The 15,880-nt window shown below is 41.9% G+C and overlaps 1 protein-coding gene and 1 long non-coding RNA gene across 6 annotated transcripts in view; both read left to right on the top strand.

The window, feature by feature from the left end:
- LOC126481152 (uncharacterized) overlaps nt 1–15,880 on the top strand; it is a 248,064-nt gene that overhangs the window by 66,237 nt on the left and 165,947 nt on the right. The window lies entirely within an intron of this gene.
- Nucleotides 621–14,592, top strand: LOC126481155 (uncharacterized). Its single transcript, XR_007587519.1, has 2 exons — nt 621–688; nt 14,233–14,592. It is a non-coding gene; the product is annotated as an uncharacterized LOC126481155 (long non-coding RNA).

The raw sequence follows: 15,880 nt of genomic DNA, 5'->3' as shown, positions 1-15,880 counted from the left end.
AATATGCAGACTTTGTACAATATGAACAAAACTTTACTTGTTACCAATAAAGATTTTCTTTCTTTTATTTTTTTCCTTGCATTCGTTCCCTCAGAGAAGATCAAAATCAATTCTTCCCAAGCTCATTGCCTCAGAATTTTGTTTTGATATGATTCTGATGCTATAATTGAAATTGCTGACTGTGTTTCTACTTCGTCAATCAGTAGCTTGATGTCATTGTTCTCACTTCATTTTTCACTCATTGTGACATTTGAAATGTCCAATAAACAAAAGTAACAGAAACGCATGCAAAATACATCTGCTCATAATGGAAACGTGTGGTCAAATGAACAGCACAATGGCGCTACGTATCTGTGTAACTGTGTACCGTTACATGTTGGTCTGCATCTAGAGGCTTTTTATGTTAACCCACATCAACCTATGCTCAAGTGATCAGTTGTAAGTTGAATGTTAAATGTCTAAATGCACAATTTGAAAACGTGTCGGAGTTCCATCATTTGAACATAGCACATCCAGACTTTTGGTTATATTAGTTATTGGATAAGCACCTTTTACCGTTGCTTGTCAAGGTACTGATAGTCACAACAAAAATGATATGGCTTCATCCCAAGTGCACTTTTCTTTCAGGCGATCATCACTGGTGCTCCCCAGGGACTAGTTCTTTCCGCAGTAATACTGACTTCTAAATGTAAGTTAAATAATTCGTTACCAGATGGGAATCTATGCTCTCTCAATGGGATCACTGGCAAAGACTTACAAAAATTAAACAGTTCCTTGCATTCTAACAACAACTGCTCCATCACTGTTTTCTCTGCTCCTTCCAAGTGCACTATCTTCTCTTATAATGCAGTTAAACTGGCTAGTTGCTTAAGCTCAGGGTCCGATTTTACTCAGTTTAATTCACCTTCTTGAAAAATCTCCAAATTGGCGACCATCAATCCCATGGTCCCAGAATTATCTAGTTTGAAGGGCACTACCAGCTCACTTCCTAACTCCTGTATACACACAATACTCCTGTGTAAGAAACACCATGCTTTATCTAAGTCCCCATTTTCCTTCAGCAGCTCTGCTACACACGATATGATTACCATAAAACTAGTTCCTGTGCTCACCCATAGTAGTTTCCCTGTACCTTGCGGCATTTTGCCTTGTGAGCCAATACTAAGAGACCGTTTATGATGTTTAGGTGACCTGCTCCCCACATCCATTGTGTGCCTTGAGGCTGTTTGGTATTCTTGGCAGTAGAAGCTAAACGGAATGATGTACCATACAGATATTCTTTGCACTACTCTAACTTGACTTTAGTGTTATGTTTAAGCAAGAAATCTAACAGTAAGATAGCACAGTAACAAGTGCCCCTGTGAGGTGAAACTTCCACAAAAACTTGGGAATTTTTTGCACCAACTTGAAAACCCAACCCTGCTGAGCCCAGTGAATGCTTGTCATTTCCACCCTCTCCACTTAACGTACATTTTAGCTTGGCATGGGCACCTTTGAATCCATGTCCAATAAAAACTTATGCTTCTGTCAATCCATTAAGCCATCTCAGCAAAATTCTGCCACTGCATGTTGTGCTTGTGCTTGTATTCAGTGGGATCACTGCACAATGGCTTCAGAGGCCTCTTTCTAATTTAATGGGGAGTTACTATTCTCATGCCCTGTTAGGATTTTGCCTGCAATCCCATTCCAGATGACCTCTTTGATACATTTCTTACAATGCAGTTCATTGTGTTCCTGCCATATTTGATCTGTTTGTCCACACTTATAACATTTAACATCGATGGTGCAAATTCCTTTTCTATCACTGTGTCTCTCTCTTTTAATGCCATTGCAGTCACTATGGCATCAGTTAAGTTCTTAGAGAACTCTTCCTGTACTTTTCTTGACACATTTGCTGGCAATCCTTGAAAAAATGTGTCCAGTACTCTCTGTTCTGCCTCTCACTGAAGGACCCTGTTAATATCGTCACGTCTGTCAAACTTGTATTTGTTGATATTTAGCTTTCTGATCCTGTCTGCAAAGTTTTCAGTATGCTCCCCTTGTTTTTGATAAACATTTTTTCTTCTCCGTCACTGCTCCCAGCCTGCTCGCAGAAACTGAAATGTTGTTGCATTTCTTAACCCCTCACGATATGCTGACATGTCCTCTCCTGCTTTCCCTGAAAATGGAGTGTCTGGGATGGGTACGGACATACTGCATGAGGAGTGGTCCCTCTTATCCTCTCTCAATACATCCAACTGCTTGCACAGTTGCATATTGTTTCCCTACATTTGTACTTTCTCAGCCTCTGGTTTTCCCATTTCAAAGCCTGTGTCCACGTTAAAAGGAAAAATACCATAGGAAAGGAACCAACGCCAAAATCATAACTGCATTTTGTACCACTGAATACACCAGATTCCTGCAACTGAGTGCTAAGTATGGGAATTCCCTACATTCTCGGGTGTAACAGTTAATTTTGACTCGCTATGTTGGAATGCATTGCTCTGTGATGTCACTCATAGGTACTGGTTCTTCTGACATTAAAATATATTGGTCACATTGTGCTATGACTGCTATGCTGACAGCACTGTGAGCAGGATGGCAACTTCTGCCTCCAAAGTGGCATGTGCAGTGAGCTGTGAGATGGGATCTCCAATTCTGTGGCAAGCGCAGAGTCCAGGATACTTAGTTAACAATATCATTCTTTATTAATTGGTGTTTTCATATAGCAGGTCAGTTACTGCGCCCCTAGAGCTGGTCCTGTATAGTGGGCAGTGGGTGAGTACACTGAGGCAATGGAATGCTGTGACAGCACGACAGCAGCTGGCGATGGTAGTTGCTTGCTGATGCAAGTTGTATGTATGCTCCACAGCAAGCAAGTATAGACAGATGGACTGGTGTAAACTGCCCATAGCCAAAGTCGGCTGGCAGAGTTGAACTGAGGACTATCGGACACTGGCAGGAGGATCAGGCGATAAGATGTAATGAGTGACTTTGCCTTTGTGTATCTAGTTCGAAGCTCATAATTATCAGGGGTTTGCTGATGACTCATATTTAAGGAGCTTTGACTAGTTGATGGCACTGCTCGATGAGGCTGTAGCTGTGTAGCTGCAAATCTGCACTGTGATGCGGAGTTTGTGTTGGATGAATGAACAGTGCTGACAGAAATGCTGCTAACAGCAACGCTGGGGCCATATACATGGTGAATCACATAATACTTGCACTGAAGATATTGCGGAACTGGAAAGTACTATTGATGTGCAGTTTTCACAGAATGGATTGGTGGTCAGCAGCTTGTATTGTTAGCCAATCAAGAGCTTGTAATAATATTTAGAATGTGTATTTTTTGTGCTAACATACATTTTTTAAATGGAACAATGCCTGTTGACATCAACAAACTTAGGTAGGGTAAATTGGAATGTCAGTGGTGTTTGTTGTCGGACTCTAGTGCAAATCATTTATGAGATATCGTATTTTGAAAAGTTCCCACACAGACACTTGTACAATAACTGTGCTAGCATACACTGACAAAAATACAAGTACATACACTAGTTGTGTGTATTCAGACCAGTAATGAGACAATTGACCATCACAGGCTGTATTCAAAATGACCACTGGCAACGGCAATAAACAGATCCATTCTGGTATGGAACAATTGCAGCACAAGTGCTAGCTTTCCAGCAGAGATGTCGGAACAGGCTGTAGTAATATGTCATAGGATGTCACCCGGTGTAGTTGATATGTCCTTGTAGACAGACTCTTTCAGCTTTCCCCACAGAAAAAAAAACTACAGGTGTCGAATCTGCGGACTGGCCAACCATCATGTTGGTACCACAGGTTTCTCCTAGTCTGCAGAGGAATGCCTTCTGGCATCCGTGAAAGGTGGCCTGCTAGGAGGCTATGATTGTGTGCATACATTGTTCCGTCTGTGAAAAGCAGGCCTGTGAGCTAATGGTTCACCACCCCACACCATACGTTTACACTCCATGGACACTAATGTTTCATCTGACGAAGCCAGCAGGGATTGTAAACAGACCAGTAGTGCATTTTCAGTGTTTTGTCACTAAACAAGATATACGATACATCTCTAGAATCCTGTCTTAATGCAAATGTACAGGAGTTAACTTTCTTCTCATAATTGTTTGCATGCAGTTCTTGATGGGGAGATATGATAGGGATGGAACATAAATTGATGGAGAATGTGTAGGACACTTGCCTGACCCATGCTCCATCCTTGTGCAGTTGTACAGTAACTGATGTGCAGATCAACTGCAACAGCAGCAAGAACATTAATTTCCCCTCTTCCGTTGTCAGTCGTTTTCTTCTGTCATGTTGTCTAGGTGTTACACTACCACATTCTTGTAACACGTTAAAGAGGTTGACAAATAATTGCTGAGATGGTTGGTGTCTGTTGGGATATTTTGTCAAGTACTCCATACAAGAACAAACTGCATTCTTCCTACACTCTCTGTACACCATGAGCATATGTTGTACATTGGTAAATCCCATTGTCCACTCACGACTTACTTTTTGGACTGTCATGCACTAAGTGACTAGGAAGTTGTAATGCACTCAAGGAACATGGAAGCACACTGTAAGCAAACATAACACAATGTACCTATACAGTTTGACTGGTAGGTTGATAAAAGAACGGACTCAAAAAATTACAGAACACTATCCCTAACTTCAATTTGCTGCAGAATCCTCGAACGTATTCTCAGTCTTGAATATATTAAACGTTATTGAGAGTGAGAAGTTTATGCCCACAAATTGGCATGGTTTTAGAAAGCATCGCTTGTGCGAAACTCAGCTTGCCCTTTTCCCACATGATATATTACAAACTGTGGATGAAGGGCGACAGGCTGATCCCATATTTCTAGATTTCCGAAAAGCATTTGACTTGGTGACCCATCACAGGCTGTTAACAAAGGTATGAGCAAATGGAAAAGTTCACAGATATGTGAGTGGCATGAAGACATCTTAAATAATAGAACCTAAATAATAGAAGCCAATATGTGGTCCTCGACAGTAAGTGTTCATCAGAGTATTGTCAGGAGTGCCTCAGGGAAGTGTGATAGGACAACTGCTGCACTCTATATACATAAATGATTTGGTGGATAGGACGGGCAGCAATCTGTGGTTGTTTGATGATGATGCTGTGGTATATGGTAAGGTGTCGAAGTTGAGTGACTATAAGAAGATGCAAGACAACTTAGACAAAATTTTCAGTTGGTGTGATGAATGGCAGCTAGCTCTAAATGTGGAAAAGTGAAAGTTAATGCAGATGAGTAGGAAGAACAAACCTGTAATGTTTGGATACATATTACTAGTGCTCTGCTTGACACAGTCAAGTTGTTTAAATATGTGGGTGTAACATTGCAAAGTGATATGAAATGGAACGAGCCTATGAGAACTGTGGTAGGGCAGGCGAATGGCTGACTTCAATTTATTGGGAGAATTTTGGGAAAGTGTGTTTCATCTGCAAAGGAGACCATGTATAGGATACTTGTGTGACCTGTTCTTAAGTACAGCTTGAGTGTTTGGGATCGGCACCAGGTCGGATTGAAGGAAGACATCAAAGCAATTAAGAGGTGGGCTGCTAGATTTGTTAGCAGTAGGTTTGAACACCACGTAAGTATTATGGAGATGCTTCAGGAACTCAAATGAGAATCCCTGGAGGGAACTCGATGTTCTTTTTGAGAAACACTGTTGATAAAATTTAGAGAAACGGCATTTGAAGTTGACTGCCTCATGAGTATACTGCTGCCAATATACATTGTACGTAAGGACCACGAAGATAAGATAAAAGACATTAGGGCTCATGTGGAAACATGTAGACAGTTGTTTCTCTCTCACTCTATTTGTGAGTGGAATAGGGAAAGTAGTGGTGCAGGGTACCCTCCGCTACGCACAGTACGGTGGGTTGTGGAATCCCTATGTATATGTAGATGTAGATGTAGAATGGCACAAACAAGTGTCAGTGTGTGGAAACTTTTCAAAATACAATATCTCATAAATGAGTTGCACTAGACTCCTGCAACAAACACCACCAACATTCTGATTTACCTTATTTTTAGTTTGTTAATGTCAATAGGCATTGATCCATTTAAAAAGTGTATGTTTGCACAAAAAATACACTTTATGAGTTTCATTACAAACTGTTTATTGGCTAACAGTGTGAGCCCCTGACCACCAGTCCGTTCTGTGAAAACTGCACATCAATTGCACTTTCCGTTTCTGTAATATTTGTGGTGCAAGTTTTAGGTGATTCACCCTGTATACTTCCTCTGGCTGGGAGTTTTGTGGCAACCATCAGGCTCCCTTCACGTAGCCAGCTGTGGAAGCATAGCCTTGTGCTATGGCATGTATAAGTACGATCTACCATACTGCAGAATGCTATGCCAGCATTGTTGCAGCACCCAGCTGGTGGCTGGTTTGTTGTGTAGCCCTTGGCTGGTTATGGCCACCTACCTGAACCTGATGTTACAACAGTATCTAGCTTCTCTTTGATTCTGTGCCACAATGTTTAGAGGTTCTAATTGGAGGACACAAATGGCTCTCCCATTTTTAATTGTTGAAGGTAGAGATTGTGTACAGTTCTATAATTTTTGGGCTTTCGTATACTTATTATATGTTAAGAAAATTCATTTCAGATACTTGCATTCTTTATTTCAAAGCTTTTATGTGTGAGAAAAGTTATGCCACTGTTTTGCCTAAAATTTAAACGTTATACTTGAGTTAATAGTCCCTAAACTTCAGGGATGACTGAGAAACACATGTCTAGGCCATGACTTTTAGACCATTATATGGTAGGACAAACTTATGCAGAAAATTATTTTCAGTGGAGCATGTGAATAAAATACTTAAATGTCATTGGACTACATTGATGGACAAAAAATCATAACACCAAGAAGGAGTTGTGTGACATAAACAAAAGTTGTAACCACCACCATTTCCGACTTCAGTGATATCAAGCAAGAACTCATTGCAGGGCGTGGTGGAGGTCTGATGTGTTTTTTGGTGAAAGCTGATTCTGCCTTGATGCCAGTGATGGCAATGTGTTGGTTAGGAGGAGGCCAGTCCAGGGCTTGCAACCAAAGTTCCTGCGTGCTAGACACCCTGGACCTACACCTGACAGTAGCACACAATGCCATAGTGGACCCTATTGCAATTTCCAACACCTTGGGCCACCATTTTGTGGAGATTTCAATCTCCTCCCATTATCACCCTGTCTTCCTCCATCAGAAATGAGTGGAGGAGACTCGGGCGATACGCTTGTCTTAGAATCATGAGTGCTACAATGCCGCCTTTACTATGAGGGAGCTAGATCATACTCTCACTTCATCCAGATCGTCCACCCCAGTGCCAGATGCTGTTCACATTCAGATATTGCAGCACCTTTCTCTTATGGGCAAGCACTTTCTGCTTGCACGCACAACCACATCTGGGCAGAGGGCATGTTTCCCAGATGTTGACATGAAGTCACTGTCATACCCATACCTAAGCCCGGTAAGGACAAACACCTTCCGTCTAGCTACCACCTCATTTATCTCGCCAGCTTTGTTTGCAAGGTGGTGAAACATATGATTCATGCCTGGCTTCTATGGTGGCTTGTGTCTCGCATTTTACTAACCACAGCACTGTGTGGATATCGAGCACGCCGTGCTGTGGTTGACCATCTTGTCACTTTGTTCACCCATGTCATGAATGGTTTTCTGCAGAAACCTGAGACTGTGGCTGTGTTTTTCAAAAGTCTACAACACCTGCTGTGGGACTGGTATACTCCATACTCTCTACACAAGGGGCTTCCGTGGTTGTCTGCCGTGTTTCCATCAGGAATTTTTAAAAGACCAAGTTTTCAAGGTATGTGTGGGTTCTGCCTTGTCGGACACCTTTATCCAGGAAAACGGTGTGCCTCAGAATACCATCCTAAGCATCGTAGTCTTTGCTATCGCCATTAACCCTATAATGGCCTGTCTTGTGCCGGGCATCTCCGGCTCCCTTATCATTGATGATTTTGTCATCTATTGCAGTTCTCCACATGTGTCTCATTGAGTGGCATCTTCAACAATGTCTCGTTCGCCTTTAACCATGAAGCATCAACAATGGCTTTTATTTTTCTATTGACAAAACCATTTGTATGATTTTCTGGCAGCACAATTGGTTTCTTCCACCACATTTACATCTTGTGTCTACTGCTCTTCTGTTCGTTGAAGATACGAAATTCCTGGGGCTCATGCTCAATAGGAAACTTTCTTGGTCCTCACACATGTCTTACCTGGAGGCCCACTTAGTGTGGTCTCTCGGTGTCCTACATGTCCTCAATGGTACTTGCTGGGATGCAGATCGAATCACCCTCCTCCGTTTGTACTGGTCCCTCGTCCATTCAAAATTATATCATGCATGTTTCGTTCATTCATTTGCACATCCATCCCTCTTGTGCCGTCTCAATACTATCCACCATTGTTGCATCCATTGGGCTACTGGCGCCTTATACACTAGCCTGGTTGAGATTCTGCATGTAGAAGTTGCTGAACTGCTGCTGTCCTACCATTGCGACTTTCTCCTCTGCAGATATGTATGCCATTTGTCTGCCATGCATGGCCACCTATTCTTTGCATCCTTCTTCGATGACTCCCTAGATCACCAGTATGGTACGCGTCCGTCTTCTCTGTTACCTCCTGTCGGCTCTTGCTCCGGCAACTTAACTACACGCTACCTGCAATTTTCCCAGTGGGCGGGAACCCTTCACCAACTTGGCTTCATGCAGCAGCCTATGTTCACCTTGGCCTTCGTTTGCTTCCTAAGGGAACTCCTGCAGCCTCACTCTATCGCCTTCAGTTCCATGACCTTCACATGAAACTTCACGATAGTATCTTCGTGTACACTGATGGCTCTCGGACTGACCATAATGTCGGGTGTGCCTTTGTCATTGCACCGACGTTTTTCGGTATTGGCTTTCAGAACACTGCTCAGTATTGACAGCAGAGCTTTCTGCCCTGTATCAGGCCATGCAGTACATCCCGCAACTCAGGCTTTTCAATTGTGTCATCTGTTCAGACTATCTCAGCGCCCTTCAAAGCCTCTGCGTGCTGTACGCCGTCTGTCCCTTAGTGCAACAGGTGCAGGAAAGCTGCCACTTCTCACTCTTGATGAAGTCGCTGTTAAATTTTGTGGGTTCCTGGTCATATCGCTCTGACAGGAAACGGTGCTGCTGACACTGCTGCCAAGGCTGCAGTCCTCTTACCTCAGCCCGCTAGTTTTTATCTTCCCTCTGATTATCTCTGTGTTGCCATCTGTCAGCAGGTGGTGTCACTTTGGCAACACTACTCATCCTTCCCTCATGGGAACAAGCTCTGAGTTATTAAGCCTCTCCCAGTGTCTTGGACAACCTCCTGTGGGCTTTCTTGCCATGAGGAGATTATTTTAACTAGTTGCATATTGGGCACTGTGTTTTTAGCCATCGCCATTTGTTAAGTGGTGCTCTCCCACCACTTTGTGCTCATTGTGCTCAACTTTTGACTTTCTGCCATTTCCTGACGGAATGTCTTTTTTAACTGCTTACATTCCCATTTGTGTTTGCCGTCTTGAGTTATTGTCCGTTTTAGCAAATGACAAGTGGGCCGTCGACCGCATTTTACTTTTTATTTGTCCTAGCAATCTGATGAAGACCTTTTAATTTTTACTTCTGGACCTCCGTTTCTCTACGGCATATTTTATAGACCTTTCTCCATTCCCCTATTTTTAGCTATCTTCTCTTCTGTCCATTGGGATTGACATGTAGCTGTTTTGGATGCCTCTCTTTGTCTCCGTGTTCTATAATTTTGACATGAGCACATATGACCCGAGTTGTTTTTGGGCCCCAAAACAAAAAAAGAAATCAAAACAAATAATCTTAGTATTGTTGGTAATATGTAAATACTGATATAACATAGACTCATAATAACTGATGATTAGGACTGTGACTTCTTGTCAACATATGAACATTAATTTGAGTTTAAATCAAAGAAGCCCGCAGCTCATGGTCGTGCGGTAGCATTCTCGCTTCCCATGCCCGGGTTCCTGGGTTCGATTCCCGGCGGGGTCAGGGATTTTCTCTGCCTCGTGATGGCTGGGTGTTGTGTGATGTCCTTAGGTTAGTTAGGTTTAAGTAGTTCTAAGTTCTAGGGGACTGATGACCATAGATGTTAAGTCCCATAGTGCTCAGAGCCATTTTTTTAAATCAAAGAAGCAATTCATGTATGTTTCCTCCCTCTCCCTCCATCCATCCCCCATCCTCCCCCTCTGCCACCTCCTCTCCCCCCCCCCCCCTCTCTCTGTCTCTCTCTCTCTCTCTCTCTCTCTCTCTCTCTCTCTCTCTCGCTCTATCTGAACATTAACTTCCCTTCTTAGCCTCCTGCCCTGCCCTCCTACCAACACTGCCTCTCTTTTCTACCATTGCCCTTCCCTCATAGTATCAACATAGAAGCATATAAAGGTATGCGCCTAAGGGCAGCCGAGCCAGTCCAGGAAGGACGTCAGTGAGTGTTAGCTGTTCTGTACCAATTTCCAGATGCTTTTAAATCTGGAGTGGAGAAAAGACATACTAAATCGCCCCATCATAAAACAATGTATCAACCCTGGGGCTCATTCATTAATTAACCAGCGCTCATGTAGGGTGTAGCGAGCTGGACAATGGGTGAACAGGGAAGAAGTGGAGAAGATGCTGCAAGATATCATTGAGCTTTCAGAGAATACTTGGTCCTCTCCTGTGGTCCTTTTGAAGGAGGAACATGGTACATGGCATTTCTGCATCTACTACCAACTGCTAAACAAAATCATGAAAAAATATGTCTACTAATTGCCACTCACTGACGATATCCTAGACCACTGGAAAGAAGCAAAATATTTCTCAACTACGAACATGCAGACAGGCAGGTGGCAAATCAGAGTCGATGACTCTGACTGGGAAAATACTGCCTGCCCTCATAACACTTAATGGTTTCTGTGAGCTCAAGGTTATGCAGCCTGGACTAGGTAAAGTTCCATCCAACCTCAAAATATGGTGAATAACCCACTTCAACATCTGAAATTTATGCTGTGTTTTTGCTATCTGGATGACATGCATTTGACCTGACAGTTGTGTTCAGACTGGCAGGCCTCAGTCTAAATCTGAAAGTGTGCATCTTCACTGCCCAAGAAATAAAAATATTGTGTCACCTAGTGTATAGTGATGGAGTTTGTCCTAATCCAGGGAAATTTGAGCAGTTACACTTTCCACTAATTGGCAGATTTATGATGTGGGAAGTTTTCTCGGAATGTACCCTTCCTACTTTCGTAAAGGACTTCTGTAATAATACACATCCCTAGCAAGAACTACTACAGGGAGTCAGCAAATTATCCTGAAATGATGTGCCAGAAAGGTAGCTCTGTGTCCTTAAGAGGGTCCTAATACCTTCTCTAGTCTTAGCAGTGTATGACAAGAATGCTGAGACAGAACTTCATATCGACGATAGGGGTTATGAGATAGTTGCATTTCTAGTACAAATTAGGAAAGTGCTGAAAATATGATATGTTATGCTTCCAGCCTTCTACGAGTTCTGGCCATATTTCTTTGACAAACCATTCATGATTGTGACGGACCCCTATTGTCTGTGGCGGCTGACTTGTCTGAAAGATATGTTGGGTCAACTGGTGAGATAGCAGTGAGGTGTCAGGTGAACATCACAGTGGTATGCAAAATCAAATACAAACACAAGGGTGCTGACTGCCTTTCAATGTATCCTTTGGCAGAACACAGCTGTGTGTATGAAATCTCAGTCGTTGCTATAGTAAATGATGTTACTGCTGACCAAAGGGAAGAGCAACACTGTTGAAATCTGTAGTAGCCTTGAAGAATGAGGAACTGACCAGAGGAGAATTCCAGTTAATAAATGTAACATTGCTTGAGAAGAACTATGAGCCAGTGGAACAGAAACAGTGGCAGACGCAGGTATCAGTGTCACCAAAGCTGTACCATGTGCTGAAGCTCTGGAAATTTCCTTGTAGAAGACATAATTTTGAATCAATGGGCAGGCCTTCTGATGATCTTTGATAGTGGAAAAGTTTTCTAGTTGGCACTAGTGTCAGGTAATTTCATGTTGCGACATCAACCACAGGATTAAAACTGCCTACCACACAGCTGGATGGCCTCACAGAATGCTTTAATATGACATTGAGAAATATGCTCTTGATGTACAATGACCTTAAACACAGAGTGGGATACAATACTGCCCATTGTGACATGAGTATACAACACAGCAAAGCAAGACACAGGATTCACACAGTTTTTTTTCTGCACCATGTTGTGAGGCGTAACAACAATGGATTCACTGTTTCCATTTCAGTTGAACGATACTCAAACTGACTAAGTGAAACACATTACCAGGACTGAAGAAGCAAGACAGCAAACTAGTACAAATCATGGGCATCTCAGAGAAGACCAAGAGCACTGTAACACCAAGCACTGTCCCATAAGCTACAGCCTGGAAATCTTTGTATAGATTTTTAAGCCTGTGAAGAAAGTGGGACTATCAGAAAAGTTATTAAAGTGTTTATTTGAGCTGTGGTATATCTTTCATGGCTTGTCAGACATCACGTAAGAAGTTGAGGATTATGATGCTTCATCAAGAAGACAAAAGCTTAGACACATCACTCTTGCCCTACTACAGTCCTTAGGCACAAATTGACAATGGGGACTTACAGCTCAAGTAAACTGAGCACCTGCTCGGCAATAGTGAAACTTCGGTGCAAGGAGCCCATACCCAACGCTCAGCTTAGTGAAAGGGATGTGACAACATGACCAGAACACTAGGGCCCACCTGTGCTGCCATACAGAGAATCATTGAAGAGATCTAGATCCAAGGTGCCGTAGTCGGCTCTAACAAGAACTTCTGAAACAGTGGGTCGTTGTCCTCCAGACACAGAGCAGTGTCATGAACTGTGGTGTATTCACTGTGGCATAGCAGTTAGCATCAGTGGATGCCGTGCCTCAGGTCACCAGTTCAAACCTGACTACTAGCAGTTATTTGTTATTCAGTATTTATTGTTTGTGGAGGGTTTTCGAAATTTCTTATGTTTGTAGCAGCACTCTCCATCCAAGAGTTCTGTTCTGATCTGGCAGTACATTGATGTTTGTAATAAATATGCTATCAGTGCTAAGTGCTGTACTTCATTGATGACCCTGCTTTCTGATTTGGACTTGAGTGTGCTGACAACATGACAGTGTGATTGATAACTTGAGTCAAGTGAAAGAGTTCCTCCCTAAAACAGTTCAGAATGGGTGCCAAATTTGCTAGTTGTGTATTCATATGTTGCGATTGATGCTACTTCTCATAGAGAAGTATTAGTCAATTTTTGTCACATTCTGCATGTGATGTGAAACACAAATGAAGTTAGCCAGATGTCCAAAAAGTGCTTCCCTGGAAGATGGTTGCACTTGAAAAGTAGATGACACTTCAATGGTAAACTTATGAATTTGTTTTGTAGTCCCCAATTTAGATCACAAGTGTTATTTAATAACACTTTGATGAATATACTGAAACACAGAGTAAATGATGCATAGTTCACAAAGATATCTAAAAACAAAGATGATGTGACTTACCAACCGAAAGCGCTGGCACGTCGATAGACACACAAACAAACACAAACATACACACAAAATTCAAGCTTTCGCAACAAACTGTTGCCTCATCAGGAAAGAGGGAAGGAGAGGGAAAGGCGAAAGGAAGTGGGTTTTAAGGGAGAGGGTAAGGAGTCATTCCAATCCCGGGAGCGGAAAGACTTACCTTAGGGGGAAAAAAGGACGGGTATACACTCGCGCGCACACACACACACATATCCATCCACACATATACAGACACAAGCAGACATATTTAAAGACAAAGAGTTGGAGCAGAACTCTTTGCGAGCGAGTGTGTGTATACCCGTCCTTTTTTCCCCCTAAGGTAAGTCTTTCCGCTCCCAGGATTGGAATGACTCCTTACCCTCTCCCTTAAAACCCACTTCCTTTCGCCTTTCCCTCTCCTTCCCTCTTTCCTGATGAGGCAACAGTTTGTTGCGAAAGCTTGAATTTTGTTTGTATGTTTGTGTTTGTTTGTGTGTCTATCTACGTGCCAGCGCTTTCGTTTGGTAAGTCACATCATCTTTGTTTTTAGATATATTTTTCCCATGTGGAATGTTTCCCTCTATTAATTCATAGTTCACAAAGAGTTACTTATACTGTGAATTTTCCAGGGCTGCAAAGGGATTGGCAGAAAAGGTTGTGTTTCGTGGCCACCAAGGTTCCCAGACTTTACTGCTTTAGATTTTTGCATGTGGGGATAGTTGGAAGGTGAAAATAAACACAAGAGATGAGTTGATCATTTGGATTATAAGTTGTGTTGCCTTCATAGAAGAATGCCAAGATGAAATCAGAAGAGCTACAAGTGGTGTTGCCAAAAGAATTTGAGAGTTCATTCAAGTCAGAGGTGGAGTGTATGAGAACTTACTTTGAACTTAATCATTTGCTTTAGCTTAAGACCTTCTGTGAGTATGTGTCTGAGTTGCATTCTAAGAACTGTATATCTGTAGCCAATAAAAATTAGGCAGATGTTACATCAGATGTTTTATTCAAATTAGTCAATATTACCACTCCATAAAATATTTACTATTACCCATGAAACACATACGTACACACACACACACACACACACACACACACACACACACACACACTTGTAACAAAAGTGCAATAAAATAGTGGACTTCTTATAAAGTAAGTAGTCTCATCCATACTAGATTTAAAGGATGCAAGCAACTGTACATCACAGACCACAAGTTCATCTCTTCACATTCTGAAGAATTAGGTTGTGTCCAGACTAAATGAAGATCCAAACACATGTGGGATATATATTGCATTCTGTTTGAGAGAATGAGGGGCCCTTTGGTCAGCCCTCAATCTTTGTCAGTACCTTCAGCTTGATGGAAATGTAAGTGTGTGTGTGTGTGGGGGGGGGGGGGGGGGGGGGGCGCAAATAAAAATTTATCATTTTACAGTAAGCCTTAAACAGCTTAAGGGGCTCCGGAAAGGCTCAAAATCATGAAAAGTTCAATTTTTACTTTTTTGCATTTTCTGAATCTGCAGACTATTACCTTTTAATAGATATATAATTTATTCAATTCCGAAGACTACAACTATTATTAATTTTTTTTTGAAATGTGTTCTACATGGGCGTGACCCACTGTGGCGCTGTTAAACTGCTGTCAAATGGTGTTATTATTAACGTCCGTGTTCATCAGGTACATTTTAGTGATGTGAGATAAAGTATGTGTTGTGGCTAACCTGTGATGGTTCAATATATATCGCTGGTGTGATTGTCGATTGTTTCATGTTTATTTACTCTGTCGTTATCTCGAAAATATTCATAATTAATTCTGTTTCTTGAGTCTCTGTTTTGTTGAAGTATAATAATGAGTAAAAGTAAAGTTATTAGAAATCCTCTGAAGGCTTTTAAAAAAAGGAGAAATGTTGGAAAGCCAAAGGTATGTGTTATTACTGTAAACAATAAAGACGATAACCAAGTGAGTGAACCTAACCTCTCAAGTACACCTGCCCATAGCAGTCAAAGTGGGAAAGAAAATACTTCACAGAAGAAGCTTGGTTCAATGAGTGAAAACTATGAATGTTATATGGGCGAATCGGATGTGAATGAAATATTTGATGTGTCGGTTCTCAAAGGAATTTTTTCAAACTGTGTAAGATGTATTCATTGTAGTGAAGTTGGTCTGGAACTCTCCATAATAAAGCACGTAGGACTTGCTAGTGAAATACAACTGAAATGTGATAAGTGTTCATACATGACCACCTTTTGGAACAGTGTTGCAGTAACTGCAACTGAAGAAA

This window comes from Schistocerca serialis, chromosome 5 (assembly GCF_023864345.2).
Source record: "Schistocerca serialis cubense isolate TAMUIC-IGC-003099 chromosome 5, iqSchSeri2.2, whole genome shotgun sequence".
Classification (NCBI taxonomy): domain Eukaryota; kingdom Metazoa; phylum Arthropoda; class Insecta; order Orthoptera; family Acrididae; genus Schistocerca; species Schistocerca serialis.
Note: the sequence above shows the minus strand (reverse complement) of the source record. Positions and strands in the feature narration are given on the sequence as shown.